Source organism: Eptatretus burgeri, chromosome 2 (assembly GCF_056783735.1).
Source record: "Eptatretus burgeri isolate ZD-2024b chromosome 2, Ebu_testis_v1, whole genome shotgun sequence".
NCBI lineage: Eukaryota > Metazoa > Chordata > Myxini > Myxiniformes > Myxinidae > Eptatretus > Eptatretus burgeri.
This window is the reverse complement of record NC_140962.1, coordinates 117,760,568-117,780,216: the sequence shown is the minus strand read 5'-3', so window position 1 is coordinate 117,780,216 and position 19,649 is coordinate 117,760,568. Positions and strand designations below refer to the sequence as shown.

Here is a 19,649-nt window from a genome sequence, read left to right as displayed (position 1 = left end):
GAACTCAGGACCTGAGGATCCCTACTCGGATCCCAAAGATCCCAAGCCACCATCCTAACCACTGAACCAACACCAGGCTTCTTGGTGTGCAATGTCTGATTGCTCTTTCTCGTTCATATACTGTTGTTTCAATTTGTTTGTTTTCATTTTTCCATATTCTGTACTCTGGTTTGCTGCTCATTTTACATCATGTTTGTTCAGCACTTTACTGAATAAGACGTGACAAGAAACATTCATTGATGATGATGATGATGATGATGATGATGATGATGATGATGATGATGATGATGATGATGATGATGATGATGTCCATTTTGAAATTCTTCCGATACAAACAAAATATTCCTCAATGTGTGGTGACACAAAACCAGTGCCTCACTATCTGCCATGATCTTTCCTGGGAAATCCACAATCCCAACTTGGCCTCCAATGCCAGTCACCAACTGGGAATCCTCCGTCGTGCAAAGTCCTTCCTCGGCCCACCGGAGCTTCTGACCACATACAAAGCTTTCGTCCGCAGCCTGATGGAGTACTGTGTGACATGCACCTCCATATTTCCGCAGGGCGCTCAAAATCCACCATAAACCTCCTTCAGGGTAAAACTACCAAAATCACAAATCACTGCTCACTTTCACTCTTTCATTCCTCTTTTTTTTCCCACCTTTGGAATAAAATCCCACACTCTCTTCAATCGCATTTTTCCCCACCAGGTCTTCAAAACAGCCGTTCACCACCACCTCTTATCGTCCCCCATCCAAATCCTCAATCTTTTCTCCCCCAATTAATCCACCCCAACCCCACCTCCTTCAAATTCCCTGCTTTCCTTCCTGAAAGTCCCTGTAATATCCATCTTGTATTCCCCATGCTCCCTGCCCCATCCCTCTTCCTTCCACAGATCTCCTAATGTCTCTGTTCCCCACTGTTTTGTCCTTCCCTCTCCCGCTCCTCTTGTCTCATGCCCCCTTGCTGTGTGTTGTGCGTTAGCTCTTATATGAGCCTCGACAATGTATACAAAAAAAATAGTAATAATAATGACACTTTCAGCTCAGGTCTTTACTCACCCAGCTGTTGAGCCCAAAGTTTTAATTTCTCAAATAATGAACAAGGTTATTAGGGCCAGTCTGGATATAATCTAACGATTAAAATTCTGATGAATAGTGAGGATGTTATGTGCGGGTGGAGGGAGGAGGGAAAGACTGGATTTTAACTCTCGTCATCGATCTAACTTCCTCCAACGGATCGGCCTCAAAGTGGCTTTATTTTGGCCTCACTCCAGACATCTGCGTGCAGTGTAAGGGGGAGAAGAAAAAAAAAACAACAGCTCTCAGAAATTAACACCGGCCAGTCACTAATTACCGAAACAGACACAAACACTTCAAAGAACAATGGTACTTTGTGCCAAGTCACGAGGTCACCTTACAAAAGGCTCATTCGCAGCAACTTGTGGGAGCAAACTCACAGTGTTGGCGTCTGTGGCGCATCGTGCGCCCGTCGCAGTTGACTGTACGATGCACCGACGTATCTGGTGTTATGCAAACGCGCTCTTGCGTCGCAAATCCCTGGAACTGGAAGGCGTTTTTCGGGCGGGTAAAGTATACACAGCTGCGTTTCCTGGTAACCCAAGCAGAACGGCGCATTCCGCAGGAGTAGGCCAAGAATGCGTCACACTCGATGCACATACCTTGAACTTGATCTGCGGACTAATCCGGACTCTGACGACGATGCCCCCTCCGACTCACAACCCGACATTTCCCACAAGTCTGTCTCCCTGTCCCCTCCCCTCGCATTTCCCTGCAGAGCCGGCTCAAGGCCGACTATTCACAGCATTTGACTGTTCCTCCATAATCTCGGGCTGGCACGATATCTTAGAGGAACGAATGGGCCCGTTGGTCCATTGGAACAAATATTCATTGGTCTTCACGGCCTTGTTGCCTACTTTTTTGCCTGAGCACGAGTTTGCCTTTCACCAATCTCGGCCTTGTTGCCTACCTTCCTGCTTGAGCACTAGTTTGCCTTTCACCAAGCTCGGCCTTGTTGCCTACCTTTCTGCCTGAGCACTAGTTTGCCTTTCACCAATCTCGGCCTTGTTGCCTACCTTCCTGCTTGAGCACTAGTTTGCCTTTCACCAATCTCGGCCTTGTTGCCTACCTTCCTGCTTGAGCACTAGTTTGCCTTTTCACCAATCTCGGCCTTGTTGCCTACCTTCCTGCTTGAGCACTAGTTTGCCTTTTCACCAATCACGGCCTTGTTGCCTACCTTTCTGCCTGAGCACTAGTTTGCCTTTCACCAATCTCGGCCTTGTTGCCTACCTTCCTGCTTGAGCACTAGTTTGCCTTTCACCAATCTCGGCCTTGTTGCCTACCTTCCTGCTTGAGCACTAGTTTGCCTTTCACCAATCACGACCTTGTTGCCTACCTTTCTGCCTGAGCACTAGTTTGCCTTTCACCAATCTCGGCCTTGTTGCCTACCTTTCTGCCTGAGCACTAGTTTGCCTTTCACCAATCTCGGCCTTGTTGCCTACCTTCCTGCTTGAGCACTAGTTTGCCTTTCACCAATCTCGGCCTTGTTGCCTACCTTCCTGCTTGAGCACTAGTTTGCCTTTCACCAAGCTAGGCCTTGTTGCCTACCTTCCTGCTTGAGCACTAGTTTGCCTTTTCACCAATCTCGGCCTTGTTGCCTACCTTTCTGCCTGAGCACTAGTTTGCCTTTTCACCAATCTCGGCCTTGTTGCCTACCTTCCTGCTTGAGCACTAGTTTGCCTTTTCACCAATCACGGCCTTGTTGCCTACCTTTCTGCCTGAGCACTAGTTTGCCTTTCACCAATCTCGGCCTTGTTGCCTACCTTTCTGCCTGAGCACTAGTTTGCCTTTCACCAATCTCGGCCTTGTTGCCTACCTTCCTGCGTGAGCACTAGTTTGCCTTTTCACCAATCTCGGCCTTGTTGCCTACCTTTCTGCCTGAGCACTAGTTTGCCTTTCACCAATCTCGGCCTTGTTGCCTACCTTCCTGCTTGAGCACTAATTTGCCTTTTCACCAATCTCGGCCTTGTTGCCTACCTTTCTGCCTGAGCACTAGTTTGCCTTTCACCAATCTCGGCCTTGTTGCCTACCTTTCTGCCTGAGCACTAGTTTGCCTTTCACCAATCTCGGCCTTCTTGCCTACCTTCCTGCTTGAGCACTAGTTTGCCTTTCACCAATCTCGGCCTTCTTGCCTACCTTCCTGCTTGAGCACTAGTTTGCCTTTCACCAATCTCGGCCTTGTTGCCTACCTTTCTGCCTGAACACTAGTTTGCCTTTTCACCAATCACGACCTTGTTGCCTACCTTCCTGCTTGAGCACTAGTTTGCCTTTTCACCAATCTCGGCCTTGTTGCCTACCTTTCTGCCTGAGCACTAGTTTGCCTTTTCACCAATCTCGGCCTTGTTGCCTACCTTCCTGCTTGAGCACTAGTTTGCCTTTTCACCAATCTCGGCCTTGTTGCCTACTTTTCTGCCTGAGCACTAGTTTGCCTTTTCACCAATCTCGGCCTTGTTGCCTACCTTTCTGCCTGAGCACTAGTTTGCCTTTTCACCAATCTCGGCCTTGTTGCCTACCTTTCTGCCTGAGCACTAGTTTGCCTTTTCACCAATCACGACCTTGTTGCCTACCTTCCTGCTTGAGCACTAGTTTGCCTTTTCACCAATCTCGGCCTTGTTGCCTACCTTTCTGCCTGAGCACTAGTTTGCCTTTTCACCAATCACGACCTTGTTGCCTACCTTCCTGCTTGAGCACTAGTTTGCCTTTTCACCAATCTCGGCCTTGTTGCCTACCTTTCTGCCTGAGCACTAGTTTGCCTTTCACCAATCTCGGCCTTGTTGCCTACCTTCCTTCTTGAGCATTAGTTTGCCTTTTCACCAAGCCCAGATGAGCTTGGGCCAGGTTGGGGAGTATACATTTGTTGTTACTATCACCAAATGAAACTACTATTATTACCTTTGCCAGGAGGAGAGGGTGTTGCATTTGGGTCCGTTTGTCTGTGTCTTGGCGAAAAAAAAATTCGACAGGTGTGCTTGTCTGTCTATCCTGTCTGTCTGTTTGTCACACGATTTTGACCATAGTTTTCAAGCAATCGTTCTGAATTGTTTTGCTGATGTAGGTGATGGGCCAAGGACAGCAATGCATAATTTTAGTGAAGCTCCAAATCCGGATCCGGATCTGAGAACTTTTAAAATGATTCCTCACCATTGAAAGATTTATCAAAATATTATGGATGGATTCGAACGAAACTTGGTGGACACGTCGTGTGTGTGTGACTACGACGAATTGATTCGATTTTGGTGAAGATCCAAATCCGGATCTGGATACGAGAATTATTTAATTCTTCCAGTAATTCTTCACCATTGAGAGATTGGGCCAAAAACGATGTAGTACAGTACAACATGATATTTCAAAAATGTATTGGGTCCGATATGTTCTCGTGGATCAGGCATTACGTGGTGGAGGCATGTGCTCTATCGAGTGTCCTTCCAGTTATTTATGAAACACACCAGTACACAAACACCACACAAAATACATTACATAAAACTACACAAACACCACACAAAATAAGTCGTGGAAAGGGTCTGCAATCTCTGATTGCTCTTTTTAGACCCTCGTGGAGGATCTCCAAGTCTTACTCACGTTGTTGTTCTTGTGGACTATTTTGTTTCACACCCCACAGTTTTCATCGAAACTTCCTGAAACTTGGCATATATATGTAAAAATACCCTGCACAGACAATAACCATCTCCGATTTTGAAAATTCATCCAAGAAAAAAAGTCATGACGTCAAAATATCTCCGCTAATGGAAATCGCCTAAAAAATTATCTCCGAAACTAGGCAAGCTTTTTGAATTCTGTTTGCGGGAATCGAACAGGGCAATTAGCAGAGATGAATTACCGCATGTATGATACATCACTATGACGTCATATCAATTTTTATGACATCATTCCTATTTTTTGACATTTTTTGTTTCACAACCCAGAGTTTTCATCGGATCTTCGTGAAACTTGCCATGTATATGCAGAAAGCCCACGCGCAGACAGTAACCATCTCCGATTTGGAAATTCTTCCTGGAAAAGAGTTGACGTCATAATATCGCCGCTAATGGAAATCGCCTATAACATTATCTCCGAAACTCGGCAGGCTGTTTGAATTTTATTTGCGGGAATCAAGCCGGGCATTAGCACAGATAATTTATCTCAAACCTGATACATCACGATGACGTCATATTCGTTTCTATGACGTCATCATTAAGAGGACGAGGATCTTAGTTCATTCGAGCTTGTTCTTGTTATTGTTGTGAATATTATTAGTATTAAATAATTTATGCTGTGTTTTAATGTTATTATTGTTTTTGTTATCTACTTTGTAATGAGCAAATTCAACCCATCACTTCACTGATGGGAATATTATTGGGGGAGGAGTGGGGATAAAGAGTGAGGGAGAGAGAGAGGAGGGCGGGAGTGAGAGGGGGAGTTGAGAGGAGGGAGAGGAAGTCGCGAGAAGGGAGGGAGAGAGGAAGGGGGCGAGGAGGGGTGGGGGAGTGAGGAGAGGTGAGCAAGAAAGAGGGGAAGAGCGAAGAAAGGGGGAGAGAGAGCGATGCCTCACCAAAAGTAGCGATACACTCAGGGAGGGGTGTGGGAGTGAGGAGTATGTGCAAGAGAGGAGGGGGGAAGTGGGGAGGGGAGAAGGGGTTCTGGACTTGTGTTTAGTAGGAGTTGAGGGGGAAATGGTTCTCGACTTATTTTTGGTGGTGGGACTTGTGGAGGAGGAAAGGGGGGGGGGGTAGTATGGAATTTAACAAAATGGGGTACGTTAAAACAGCATGTTAATACAGCATGCAGAGACCACCAGAAGATGTCCAGGGGGGTGGAGAAGGGAGGGGTTTGTGAGCAGGTATGTGTGAGGGGAGGGGGAGGGAAAGCAGAGTGATGGGAAGGAAAGGCAGTGTGAGTGGAAAGGAATGTTGTGTGAGAGATGGTAAGGCAGCGAGAGGGGAAGGTAAGGCAACACGAAGGGAGGGGAAGGCAGTGTGAGGGGGGGAAGGGAAGGTAGTGTGAGGGGGGAATGGAAGTTAGCATGAGGGGAGGGGAAGGGAAGGGCAATAAAATGTGATGAAACAGCAACATTTTCTTTTTAACCACCGGATTCCATATAAAACCGAGTGGGAGCATTTAAAGCCCATGCTATCTACCTATGTTTACCTCTAAATTAATAGGTGGTTGAATTCGTTGACCTGATCTGAAAATGCTCTTCATATTTCAAGTCAATCGGATGAAATTGAGAATTTTAGAAATTTGGCCCACGTTGACCTTTTGGTCGATGTTGCCCTCAAAAATAATAGGTGGTTGAGTTCAGCAACCTCATATGCAAATGGTCTTCAAATTTCAAGTCAATCGGATGAATAATCACAATTTACTAAATCGTGGATTTACTAATGGTAACCACGGATTTACGAAAAGTCGTCACAGACTTATGAAAGGGAGATCATGTTTAACAACTTTAATGGAGTTGTAGGAGGTATAGTGGTTTCTCTCTTAATGAGGATAGTGGACATGGCCTGCTGTGTGTCTAGACTTTCAAAAAGCATTGGATAACTAGAACGGAACGGCACTCGGTAGAACACATACCTCCAGCAGGCTGAACAGTGTTGTGTTGTGTTGTGTTGTGTTGTGTTGTGTTGTGTTGTGTTGTGTTGTGTTGTGTTGTTTATGTGTTGTATCCTACTGATAGGCGGCATCTGGAACTGGACCAAAATGCAGTAGGCTTGTTCATGTCACCTACCCAACTTATTGGTGGGCTTGGGATCCGAGGGTCCTGAGTTCCATTCCCACTCAACTGTTGAATAAATACCAGGTGGGGTTGACTCTGCCTGTCATCCTTCTGAGGTTGGCAAAATGAGTGCCAGTTTTCTGGTATCCTGTGTCGGAGTGGTGACCCATACAGGATTGTGCCCAATAGCCAAGGAGACTGCTTAGGCAGTACCAACGCTCTGCACAGAGTATGGTCCCAATGGATGGATGTGCAAATCCTGTTCAAATTTCAAGTCCATCAGATGAAATTTGAGGACTTTAGAAAATTTGGCTCAAATTGGCCGGTGTAGACCTTCTCGGTTGACCAAATTTTATTAAACTTCAATACATGACCGTCTCAACGACGGTGACATTAATCTCTAAAAATTTCAGATCGACTGGCTGAGCGGTTTGGGCTGGAGGCGAGCAAACAAACAAACAAACAGACAAAGAAACACAAAAAAACACACACACACACACAAACACACAAAAACAACGGAGGCGATTAACATACTTGTCAAAAAAACATTTTTCTTTGACAAGCAACAAACAGACAGAGCGGTGCGAAAACATAATCTCCTTCACCTTTGGTGGCGGAGGTAAATATATAATAGTACACGGAAGGAGCACCCCAAGGAAACCAGCACAGACAGCTACAGCAGCAATAAAACAACAACTACATGTCGTGAAAGAACTTTTTTCTCATGTTTTTCACTTCATTTTACATCCTTAATGAGATTCACAGATAGACATGCAATATATTTGTCAAGTGCAACGTGCTCCCCATTGATTAAACCAGTCAGTGTTGGGAAAGACAGGCACTGCTCGTGTTTATGAAATTTCAAGCCACAATCTCGGTCCAGTGTAAGTTCTAAATTAGTATGAAAGAGCCCAATGTATGTGTGTCGATGCTTTGGATCCCTTTTATCTCAGCTTGCCATTCTTCTTTCTGCTTTATTATTCCAAATCTTTCTGTCTTTACTTGCTTTCAAAATTATTTTTATTTGAACAGTTGGTTTAACTTCAAACATTGCTTCAAATCTCTCCCAGTGACAGTGTTAGTATTTTCAGCACCCTTCCATTCATGATGCCCTTTTGGATTGAAGTCAGGATTTTTTTTGTTTTCTTTACATGTTTCATATCAACTATTTTGGCCTGCTTATGAAACTATGATGGGAGAAACATTGCTGTTCAAGGCGTTAATGTGAACATGTGAAATCCACATGACTGACCATTGCAAACTGTTCCTTTTGGGTGTTGGTCCATAGTAACATGCTTTTGTGATCTAATATGTCGATAAGAAAAATTACTAAACCAGTGGCTCAAGTGTTATGGTAAATGGGTAAGAAATGGAATTCAGTCTTCGTCGTGATTGATACTGGAAGCATGCAACGTCGAGAGCCGAGAGGGTGGTCTATCTGGGGAGAATGTGGACATACCCAGACAATACACAACTCTGATACAAAAGCAAAAACTAAAAATTCAAAGCAGACACATGCCGAGACGCGGGGTCTATTGGCCTGAGGAACCTAACTGGGAAATAGGTGAAATGCTGCCTGAGACCAGGTTTGCTCTAGCTTATTACTTAACTTAACAGAGTAGATATAGTTACATTTTTGGTTGGATGTGCCTTTTTCTTCTTCTTCAAAAAAAGACAAACATGGTTTTGGAAATGCATCCCAGGGGAGAGCATACATAGGCATGTAGGAGACCCGAGGATAAGTTTTTTCAATAGTTGATGTGTAGGTCGACCTTTGCCCCTTGCACAAACTTGAGGTTAGTTTGTGTTTACCTGGTGTGATGTCTTCCCTACACCCTCTGCTCCTTTCAATCTTTCTTTCAATACCCCATAGGTCCGTTCTGAACCCTTTGCTACTTACAATCTCTCCTTCACCCCATCGGCCTGTTCCAACATTCCCCCCCGCTGCTTTTCGCAATCTCCCAATAACCCTCCTTCATCAAACTTCAATTCAACAACCCCTTATTCACCCCATCGGTCTTACCTTCAACCCCGCAGCCGGTCGGTCTTCCCTCAGTCCGTCTGTGGTCATTAATCCTTCAGCCCGATTGGAGTATCTTCACCATATTGGCCTTTGTCCCTTCTCGCATGTATGTCCGTGGCATGATGTGCAACATTTTTCCCATACATAATAAAGTGCGGCACACCTCACATGCATGATACAGTGCACACTGTAGATTGGAACATTCGCACGCAGAAGGTGGGACACCTTCTGCATCTTTTGCAGGTGAGAAGAGGGGTGAGGGCTGCATTGAAGTTCCCTCAGAAATAGTGGGACTTATCCATAAGCTGCATCATCAACATGCCCACATCGGATGCACACCAATGACAGTGAGGCTTGCATGAGATGAGACGGGGAGAAAGTCATGTCCTGTGAGGAGAAAGAAGCTTGGAGCTGGTCCTTGTGTTTCTGGGAGAGGGCTGTGTCCTGGGAGCTCTGACCTGGTCCTTGTCTGTGTCCTATAAGCTTGTACGGAGAGGAGGAGGAAGGTGCGCAGAGTGTGAGATGAGAAGAAAAGAGCTCATAGTGCAGAGCATGGCAGGAAGAAAGCCCAGAAAGTGGTTTGGTTCATGGTGATCTGCTGGTCCTGCAGGCATAATAGTCCAAGAGCATTAGGGTTTAACCTGGACATTTTTGGTAACAAGCTGATTTTTTCAGGAAAGGTCCAGGAATGTGTGTGAAATAACATACTAAAAGTCCTCATGAATCCTCCTTGAGCGTTTTCCGCAATCCAAAATGGCGTCCAAAATGGCCGCCATTTCCTGTTTTTCTCATAACTTTGCAAGTAGGTTTACCTATAACACATTTTAAATGTCTACACATATGTTTTGAAGTATAAGGAACTCAATACAATACATATCGGAAGATTTTGAAACACACAAAAACGAATAAAACCGCTTAAGCTCTTTCAGAAATCCAAAATGGCGTCTGAAATTGCTGCCATTTCTGGTTTTACACCAAGGTACTTCAACACGCACTTTAAATGTCTTAATATATGTTTTGCGACTCAATGAAATGAATCATATACTTATTGGGAATTTTTCAAAAACACGCATTTACCAATAAAAACACTTGAGCTCATCCTGAAATTCAAAATGGCGCCCGAAATGCCCCTTTTCCTGTTGTTGTTTTCTCATAACTCTGCAACTAAGTAACCCAATAAAGCACACTAAAATGTCTTTATATATGCTATGGGAGTCAAGGAATCTAGATAAATTCTTATTCGCAGATTTGAAACATGCATATCTATACCAATAAAACTACTTGAACTAGTCCCAAAATCCAAAATGGTGCCAAAGATGGTTGCAATTTCCTGTTTTTCTCATGACCCTGTGACTAAGTTACCTCAATATGCACTTTAAATCTCTAAATATATTATGTCTTGAGAAATAAGGAACTCATTCAGATACTTTGAAGTACAAAGGAAACAATAAAACCGCTGAAGTTCTTTCTGAAATTCAAATGGTGCTCAAAATGTCCGCCACTTATCAACACACTGCTGTTTTAGCCTGTTTCAAGAGGCAAAGACATTCAAAACAAGATCATGCTAGAGATTCAAACCTCAAAAGTTTCAGATGAATCTTTACCTTAAGCATGCACACACCTAGTTGCATCAGTCATTGTCTTCATCGTCGGATGCTGTATCTTCAATGTTGATGTCCTCTGAAGTTGGGGTAATATCATCGTCGGCATCTATAAGAGTTGGTGCTGTATTGTTGCAATTGAGACCACTGCATTTACTGCACATTGAGGTACAAAAGAGCCCAAGTTTCTTGCAGCTACATGTCATGCTTCTGCAACCATCTGGTTTACACCCACATGCCACCATGTTCAGCAAAGTGTTGGGTGCAACAGCAATGTCTGTTTTTACCGGGGTAAGAGTCCCGTCCTGAAATCGCCAGCCCCATTCTGTTGGAGATAAGGAGTTACCCATCCATTCCTGGACGGTAAGATAGGCGCGATATGAATGTTGCTTTGCTGCAGCACTAGTTGGAGGTAGACTTTCTAGCTGAAAGGATGAACTCAGGGAACTGCGACCGATTGCCCGTTTGTATGCGATGTGACGGTAGTCATCAAGAGATTCAAAACTGCTGGCTCCATAAAGCTTAAGAATGAAGCCTTCCCCAGCTTTTTCCACCTCGTCATGGGTGCTTCCACTGTTTGTGAAGGTATCCAGCAAGTCGTAGTCCTGCTTCTTGTGCACCATGTTGAAAGCTTTACGCTTGCCCTGACGATAGATCGCAGAGACCGTGTCACATCCCGTCACAGCATGAAGAAACATCAAGTGATTTCTTGTGTCCCCTATGGCATGCTGAATCTCATGAATGTTGAAGACCGTGACAGGATTACTGCGGCATAGCATGTACACATCTGTGGAAGAGGTTGCCCGAGCAACTAGCATTACCAGTAAGTCTGTGTCCGTACCAACGACAGCAACTGGCACATGTTCTGACTCTACCAGTGCTAGTGCTGTGGAGACAATCAGGGTGTCGGCGTCTGCTTCTGCCTGGACTTTTGGAAGAACTCAAGAGGTCTTATTGGTACTTGCGTGCTTCAGCATCTCTTAAGATGTATTCTAATGAGTTCCTCATACTTCAAAACATATATGTAGACATTTAAAGTGTGTTTTGGGGAAACCTGCTTGCAAAGTTATGAGAAAAACAGAAGAGGCGGCCATTTTGGACGCCATCTTGGATTGCGGAAAACGCTCAAGGAGGATTTATGAGGACTTTTAGTATGTTATTCTAGACATATTCCTGGACCTATCCTGAAAAAATCAGCTTGTTACCAAAAATGTCCAGGTTAGGGCCTATTTTGACCTAATGCTCTTGGACTATAACAGAAACGGAGCTGCTTGCAGTTCGCATATCCTGCACACTGGAGAGGACTTACCTTCTGGGTCTGAATACCTCAGAGACGCGGCTGCACATCCCATCACACTGCATCGCCACTTCACTGCCCATCTTCCCCATCCATTCCACCCCTCCCCCACTGTATAGTGGAACTGGCATAGCCCCATTGGGCTGTGTGAGGTGAGGGAAGGAGTTGACCCCACAATCCATACTTTTATTTTCTTCTCAGTTCTTCTTGTCTTCTTCTCCTCCATGAATTGAATGATGGCCATGTGTCTTTTTTGTAAATAAGATTGCATAAGATGTGTTAAGGTTAAATCTGCTCTTTTGTGCTTTTGTTTGTAAATACTCACTTTTAATGATAATGTGTGTGTGTGTGTGTGTGTGTGTGTGTGTGTGTGTGTGTGTGTGTGTGTGTGTGTGTGTGTGTGTGTGTGTGTGTAAATAATAAATAATTGTTTGTTGTTATTTCCAATCTGCCTCAGTTGCTCTTTCCTTCATTGGTCCGACTTAGTGTACACCTTCATTAGCACAGTTAGGCGGGAAGTTGTACCCCACCTGATTTTCTCCCTTAACCAGTGCTGCACTTATCTGATCCACATAGCAGAAGATCAACAGATGCAGCGCCAAGGGTGTGTCCATTAGTTAGGTTGCCATGGTAATAGAAAAGTATGGCGGAAACATCGAAGCATAACCCTGCGAGGCCAGAAGTCGAGGTCAAGTGGCTACGACTGTGCTCGAACAACAGCCCATTGGACCACATAATTATCTGTGTTTGGCGGCTTCAGGACCAGATGTTCAGAAGAAACTCGAGTGCTTCCCCTCATGGCACACCTCAAATCCTGTGCCATAACAATATATATATATATATATATATATATATATATATATATATATATATGTATATATAATTGAATATATATATACATATATATATATATATATATATATATATATATATATATATATATATATATATATATATATATATATATATATATATATATATATATATATAATATATTGAATATATATATATATATATATATATATATATATATATATATATATATATATATATATATATATAAAATTGACCCCTCCCACACTCCTCCAGCCAAGGAAGCTGCGTAAAACAACCTTGTTTATCTTGGCCCTATGTTGACCTTTTGGTCGATGTTGACCTCAAGAACAATTAACTGGTTGAATCCAGTAACCGGAAATATATATCCTCTTCAAATTTCATGTTAATCGGTGGAAAATGGAGGATTTCAGAAATCTCACCTAAATTGTTGACCTTTTGACCTCAAAAACAATGGGCTTATTGCTTATGCATTCTACCATGTGTTGTGGTTTCGTGAAGACCAATTTAGAATTGTGACCTGTAGGTGACAAACAGACAAACAAACAGACAGAATAACAAAATCGACTAAGCAATATACTTGAAAAATCTTTGATTTTGCAAGTAACAGGAAGAAGACGTCATGCAGAGCACGATACTTGCAAAATCCATAAAACAAATTTGATGTTAAATAGTTGATGGTTGAATTCAATGACCCAATATGCAACTCCTCTTCAAATTTCAAGACAATTGAATGAAAATTCACAATAATAGAAATTTAGCTTTTGTTGATTTTTTGGCCGACATTGTTCTTTTGGCCTATGTTGATCTTTTGGCCTATGATGACCTCAAAAATAATTGGTGGTTGAATTTAGTGACCTGATATGCAAATCCTCTTCAAATTTCAAGTCAATCGGATGAAAATTGAGGATTTTAGAAACACAACCTTAGTTGTTGACCTTGGGCCTATGTTGACCTTTTGGTTGATGTTGACCTCAACAATAATTCACTGGTTGAATTGGTCGACGTTGACCTCAAGAACACTAGTTGAATTGGTCCATTCACTGCCAGTGACCTGAAACATAAATCCTCTTCAAATTTCAAGTTAATGGGATGAAAATTGAGGATTTTAGAAATACCACCTTAGTTGTTGACCTTGGGACTTTGTTGATCTTTTGGCCTATGTTGACCTCAAAAATAATTGGTGGTTGAATTCAGTGACCTGACATGCAAATCCTCTTCAAAGTTCAAGTCAATGGGATGAAAATTGAGGATTTGAGAAATACCACCTTGGAGTATGAGTATGCAAATGTTGGAGTACATTGTAAGGAGACTGGAAATTTAGTTTGGAAGATACAGCAGTAATGAGAAAAGTTGGCACATTGCAGAGATGGTGACTTGGACTTGAGTCACAAATTTTGTGACTTGCGACTTGACTTCAGACATGCCCTCAAAGACTTAAGACTTAACTTGAGACATGGCTCAGGTGACTTGTTGACATCTCTGGCATATTGTGAGGGATGGGGTGGAAAATGGGAGGTGTGGAGTTCAAAAACTTCATACCGATGTACATAATACGTATGCAATTAGTGTATGTGCTTAAATGTGAAAGCTTATATTTATTATTCAGCTCTGACATTTGAATGAAGTCATCACAGGTAGTGAGAAGATGTTGAGCAGGTGCGATAATAACATAGATTCATGTTGTTGACTTTATTTCATCCATAATTAAAAGAATGCATCAGCAAGAATGAAACAAAAAGAGAGGTTGTTACAAAAGGAGATACTTATGGCAAATACTTTGTGAGGAACATGGAAAGCCTGCACCCACCTCTAAATTTGAAACAAATACTTCACGTGAGGTTGTTCAAAAAATTGTACAAATGAAGTAAAATATATACACACACACACATATATATATATATATATATATATATATATATATATATATATATATATATATATATATATATATATATATATATTGTCGCATTAGTCAGGGCATTAACATGGACCGACTGAGCTGGAGGTAGAGGACCCCTTTGATGACCGAAAAATGGTAAAGTGACTGTTGACTGCATTCAATTTCTCTATCGAGTGCAGCTTGTGGCTGCTGGATGCATCATTGGTTGGGACGCGGCTATGCTGCTGATGCAGTGTCCCCCTTACCAGTACACTGGTACTCATTTTGCCGACCTTGGAAGGATGACAGGCTGAGTCAAGCTCCTGGTGTATTATATTCAGCAGCCCAAGGGGGCTTGACCTCAGGACCCTAGGATCCCAAGCCACCACCCTAACCACGAAGCCAACACCAGGCTACTGCATTCAATTAATATTAAGATTCTCCAAGGTTCACCCAATAAGATCCGAAAATTGTGGTGTTCGCGCACGAAAGGAAAAAGGTGGAGAACTCTCCTTATAATGAAAATGGTTTATTTTAAGACAATAATGGGACAAGGGTCAACAAAATGCTATAAAAAAGACCGGACGAACGAAGCAGTCGATAGACACAAATAGGGGTGATGGGACATGATCGCAGTCAGCGTATGTACAAAATACATAAATATAACCTAATAATGGCACCGCAATACCAGATTCGTACACAAAGAATAAAGAGGCAGGTGAGGGCTTGTGGCAGCATGAGTCAATGGTGGCTCCATGATGATGATGGTGATGGCTAGCATGGGCAAAGGAGACGTGCGGCCGGGGGGGGGGGGAGATGCTGAGGATGCTCGGAGAGGAGAAGATGGTGGCCAAGCAGAAGGAAGGATGTCTCTTCCTCTCGGGTGCAACTCCAACTGGCACGCATAATCGGGAACAGCCCTCTTAAACTCTCTGGGATCTCATTTACAGGCGCGGATCGCATGATCGGCCGCCACTGCCTGTGGATGGTGTCCCTTTTTTGTGCAGTCACGCCAGATGGGACGGCCCTGAACAAAAATGTTTCGGCCCCCTCCAGGTCTCCGTAGCTAACCTCACCAACATGGTTTATAGTGCGCTGGCTGAACAGTCCGTGATGGTGTCCCCTATAAATGCATGTCGTGCTTTCTGTGCCTTTCTGTGCCCACAATTCCTCACCCGGGTCTGAAAACAGGAGGTTTTATGTAACACATTCTTACTCTATACTGCTCTCAGAGCACATTTTACAAGATGACTTACTTCTGACAAATATTTTGTTCCAAGGGGAATCTAACCTACACGATCACAAACTCATGCTAAAGTCTTATCATGATCTCCCATTGAATCTCCCCCCAAACCCCTTCCACAAAACAATATGTTTACAAAGATATCCAAAAACTTCCTGCCGGTCCAAAAGTGCTCTGCTATAAAATACTGCATGCATAAATAATTCCAGTTTTTCTGTTTTGTTTGAGGCTGTGATGACACAGGAGTCCAACAAGGCATTACATTTTACAAATGGTGGAACCAGGACATACAACAGTGTACACTCCCAAAGAAAAAGTGGAATTTGTTCTCCGACACACTGCATGTTCAGGGCCTCAGTCAGAAGGAGGCAGCAACAGCATTTCTGATTGCAAGGAGAAATACAAATAGCCCTGTTTGAAAATTTCCTTCAATTACACATTGTCCATTAAATTGATATGTTGGTATTGGTTCACAAGTCAGTAAGTGACCACTATATTCGTTATTGGTCTGTCTGTCTGTCTGTCTGTCTGTCTGTCCCGAGCATAGCTCCGTGGGTTTTGATCCGATCCTGATAAAATTTGGGTGGGAGGTTTATATCATGATCTAGTTGTGTTTTCCTGAGAATGGGCGTGGTGTGCCCATTATGGGCAGAGCCACGCCCAAAAAACATGTGTTTTTAGGGGGTAGTCAATTTCAATTTACATCTTCTCCGAGGGGTTTGTCGAATCTGACAGGGGTTTCGATATTCGGTTAACCCAATGGCACCTGCATTGTCCCACGGAGCTCGATTTTTCATTTTTGGGCCAAGGTCAAGGTCACAAGGTCACAAACTTAGAAAATTGCGAATTTTGACATATAAATCATACGACCCCCCCAAACTTTGAGAGCTAGGATGATAATATTTCTTATGCATAATCTTGAAGTCATTCCCCACCTAAAGTCTTGAAACCATTTTGCTCTATCTCGAACACCTTGCCCGTGGCGCCCCCTTTAAGTTTGTTTTTACGCTGATTTCATCAAAGTATGGATAATCCGAGGAGTGCGAAATGCCATATAGCCTATATGACGTTATGTTGTTCCTGGAATGTTCCAGAGGAAGTTTTGCACCAAAGGTCATAATCCTTGACATTTGACCTTTAAAGTTCACAAAGGTCAAATTTTCAAAGTTGTGGGAATCGAACCGGGTTTTCGACCTTCTTCGACGAACTAACTCCAATAAGCTATAGCACGTATCCCTGTTTCCTTATTTTAATGTCCACAACATTGTTTTGTGACCTTTAAAGGTTATGCAAAGGTCAAATTTTTAAAGTTGTTGAACGAAACCGGGTTTTAGACATTTTGCAGGTAATAACCTGTCACTCGTACCACATCATGTTGATCATTTTTATATCTTGGTCAAACATTATCATATTGTCTCATCCTTGACTTCTGAAACAATGTACATCATCAAATACCGCTCGTGAACCATCATCGTCTTCAGACTTGTCATTTTTTTTAATCATCATTTGTTCCTGAAAGTGGTGAAAAATGTATGATTAAACCCATAATCAAATTATTTTTATTAATAGAAAATATTTTTATGTTTCCGGATGGGGCTGTTCTTTCGGCCCACCCTGTATGTATTATATAAATCCTTTTTCAACACCACTCAGTAGACCCGATTCAATCAATCCTTTTTTCTGTATTTCTTGATCCAGCAATACAAATGAACGTGATAAACTTTATTCAAAGCTTTGTATTGCACATTAATATCATGAAAACAATGCTGTGCTTGTACGAGTGGGATAACATGATGACGCCGCTTTGTCGATTAAAATTAATTATTTGAAATTATGAATGGTTTCAGAAGAATGACACATTTTTGTGTGTACATTTTTTTTGAAATATCAGATTCCATCTACTCATTAGAACATTTTTACTTTGCTGCAGCCTGTAAGTCACAAACAGTTCTCTGTCTATCTCTGGGAAAAGCATCTTGAATAATCGTGACTCTCACCATCTGGATATCACTGAAGGCACTGAGCACCCTTGTCCTTCTAGCAGAGTACCCGCCCATTGTTCTCAGCATGCAACACGTACATCTCATGCATACCTTTATTTGGATGGTGCATATGCAACTGACAGCTCCATAGGGGCAAAAAAAAAATGAAGCAAAAACACTATTGCTTATAAATTCAAAACACCTCAATGTATTGGAGAATGTGTGGACAGGAATACGTATGGTTCTGTAAATGGTGGAGACTTGTAGTACCTTCCCCTCCTGGAGGCGGAGTGACACGATACACCTTTTCATAGAGAATTTGTATCCCAACCTCCCCCCTTTCCCCCACCCCCAAGACCACCGGTAAAGATAAAAACACCCCTATACATTAATTTGGGTCATGCTGATCGAATGTAGCAAATTTGGATGTAATTGGCCGAGAACTGTTGGAGGAGGAGCGCGACAAACAGACAAACACCTGTCTGTGAATTATAATTAGCATTATAGTGGCCAGGAAGTGTACTATCAACTACTCGAATAAACCAATGGTGAACTACAGGGTGAGCAAAAAAATCCCAGAATCCATACGATTTCATATAAAATCCTCATTTATTACTCAGATGACAATTTTTAGGCACAGATCACCTTGAATATGCCTGGTACTGGCTTAATGGTGAGGGTGGTGGGCTTGGGATCTGAGGATCCTGAGTTCAAATCCCATTCAGCTGTTGATTTAATACCAGGTGGGGTTGACTCTGCCTGTCATCCTTCCAAGGTCAGCAAAAATGAGTGCCAGCTTGCTGGTATCCTGTGTCGGAATCGTGACCCGTCCAGGAGTGTGCCCAATAGCCAAGAAGACTGGTGAGGCAGCACCAACGCTCTGCACAGAGTATGGTTCCAATGGATGGGGATGGGAGTACCTTGAATAGGCCAGCACCGACTGTCCTTAAATGATGTGCTCGAAATCTTTGCAACGGTAATGCAAGTACACTTGGATTTGACGGGCAAAACGGTTGATCACCGACTCATTCCACGAGAGGAATTAAGCAAATAGTATCGATAATTGTTGCTTTGAGTTCTTCAATAGATTGTGGCTGTCCTCTGTGGACATTATCCTTCAGAAAGCCCCACAGATGGAAATCTGGCAGTGATATATCTGGTACGTGTGGGGCCCATTTAACAGCAAGTCTTCAAATGATGACTCTGTTACCAAAGAGCATGTTGAGCCAGTTCAGTGAATCATTTGAAGTGTGGGGAGTGGCTCCATCCTGTTGAAACCATTGTTCCTCTGTTGTCGCCCCCCCCCCCACCTGCGACTGCCTCGAGCCCTCCAAAACTTCCCAAGAACTTGGATGTAACGTTTTGGATTGACAGTCATTGCCTTGCCTGTGTTGTCCTCAAACTAGAAAGGGCTGAAGATTCCATGTTTACTGATTGCGACCCAGGCAGTGCATTTTTTTGAGCGGAGAGGTCGCTCAAGCACTAGACCTGGGTGTGGGGTGTGGGAGAGGAGGGAGGGGAAGGGCGATTCCCATTATACACAGTTCTTGGATAAATGCCCATAAGGAATGAAATGGGCCTTGCCAAAAAACCAGGCATTGTCAAGGAAGTTAGGCCTTTCTTCAATCCTGTCTGCCAACCATTGTCACTCTTTTCTGCATCTGGGCTGCAGTAAGTTTGTATTTAATCTGATATCTGTATGTAGATACAGTTTCACATCGTGGCTGAGAATTCTTCTCACTGATTCACGAGAAATTCCAAGCTCTTGACTCTGATGGCTGAAAAAATTTCTTCGGGCTCCTGTCCACTGAATCATGAACAAGGTCAATGTTCTCAAGAGACCATGCATCTTGAAGATGTCCCGAATGTGTTGGTCCAACATCACTTTTATCGTTGACATTTGCAATAGCGCATTTTCTCTTAACTTTTTGGCCCAAGAAAATATCCGTGACGCGCAGTGTGTGCTGTAAGTTCCAAACTCACGTTTAAACTCGA

The 19,649-nt window shown here is 43.0% G+C and overlaps 1 long non-coding RNA gene across 1 annotated transcript; it reads right to left on the bottom strand.

The window, feature by feature from the left end:
• Positions 1 to 1,045: 1,045 nt before the first annotated feature.
• Positions 1,046 to 1,991, bottom strand: LOC147032908 (uncharacterized). The gene is made up of 2 exons (XR_015055401.1): positions 1,460 to 1,991; positions 1,046 to 1,280 (listed from the first exon to the last, which is right to left on the bottom strand). It is a non-coding gene; the product is annotated as an uncharacterized LOC147032908 (long non-coding RNA).
• Positions 1,992 to 19,649: the final 17,658 nt, after the last annotated feature.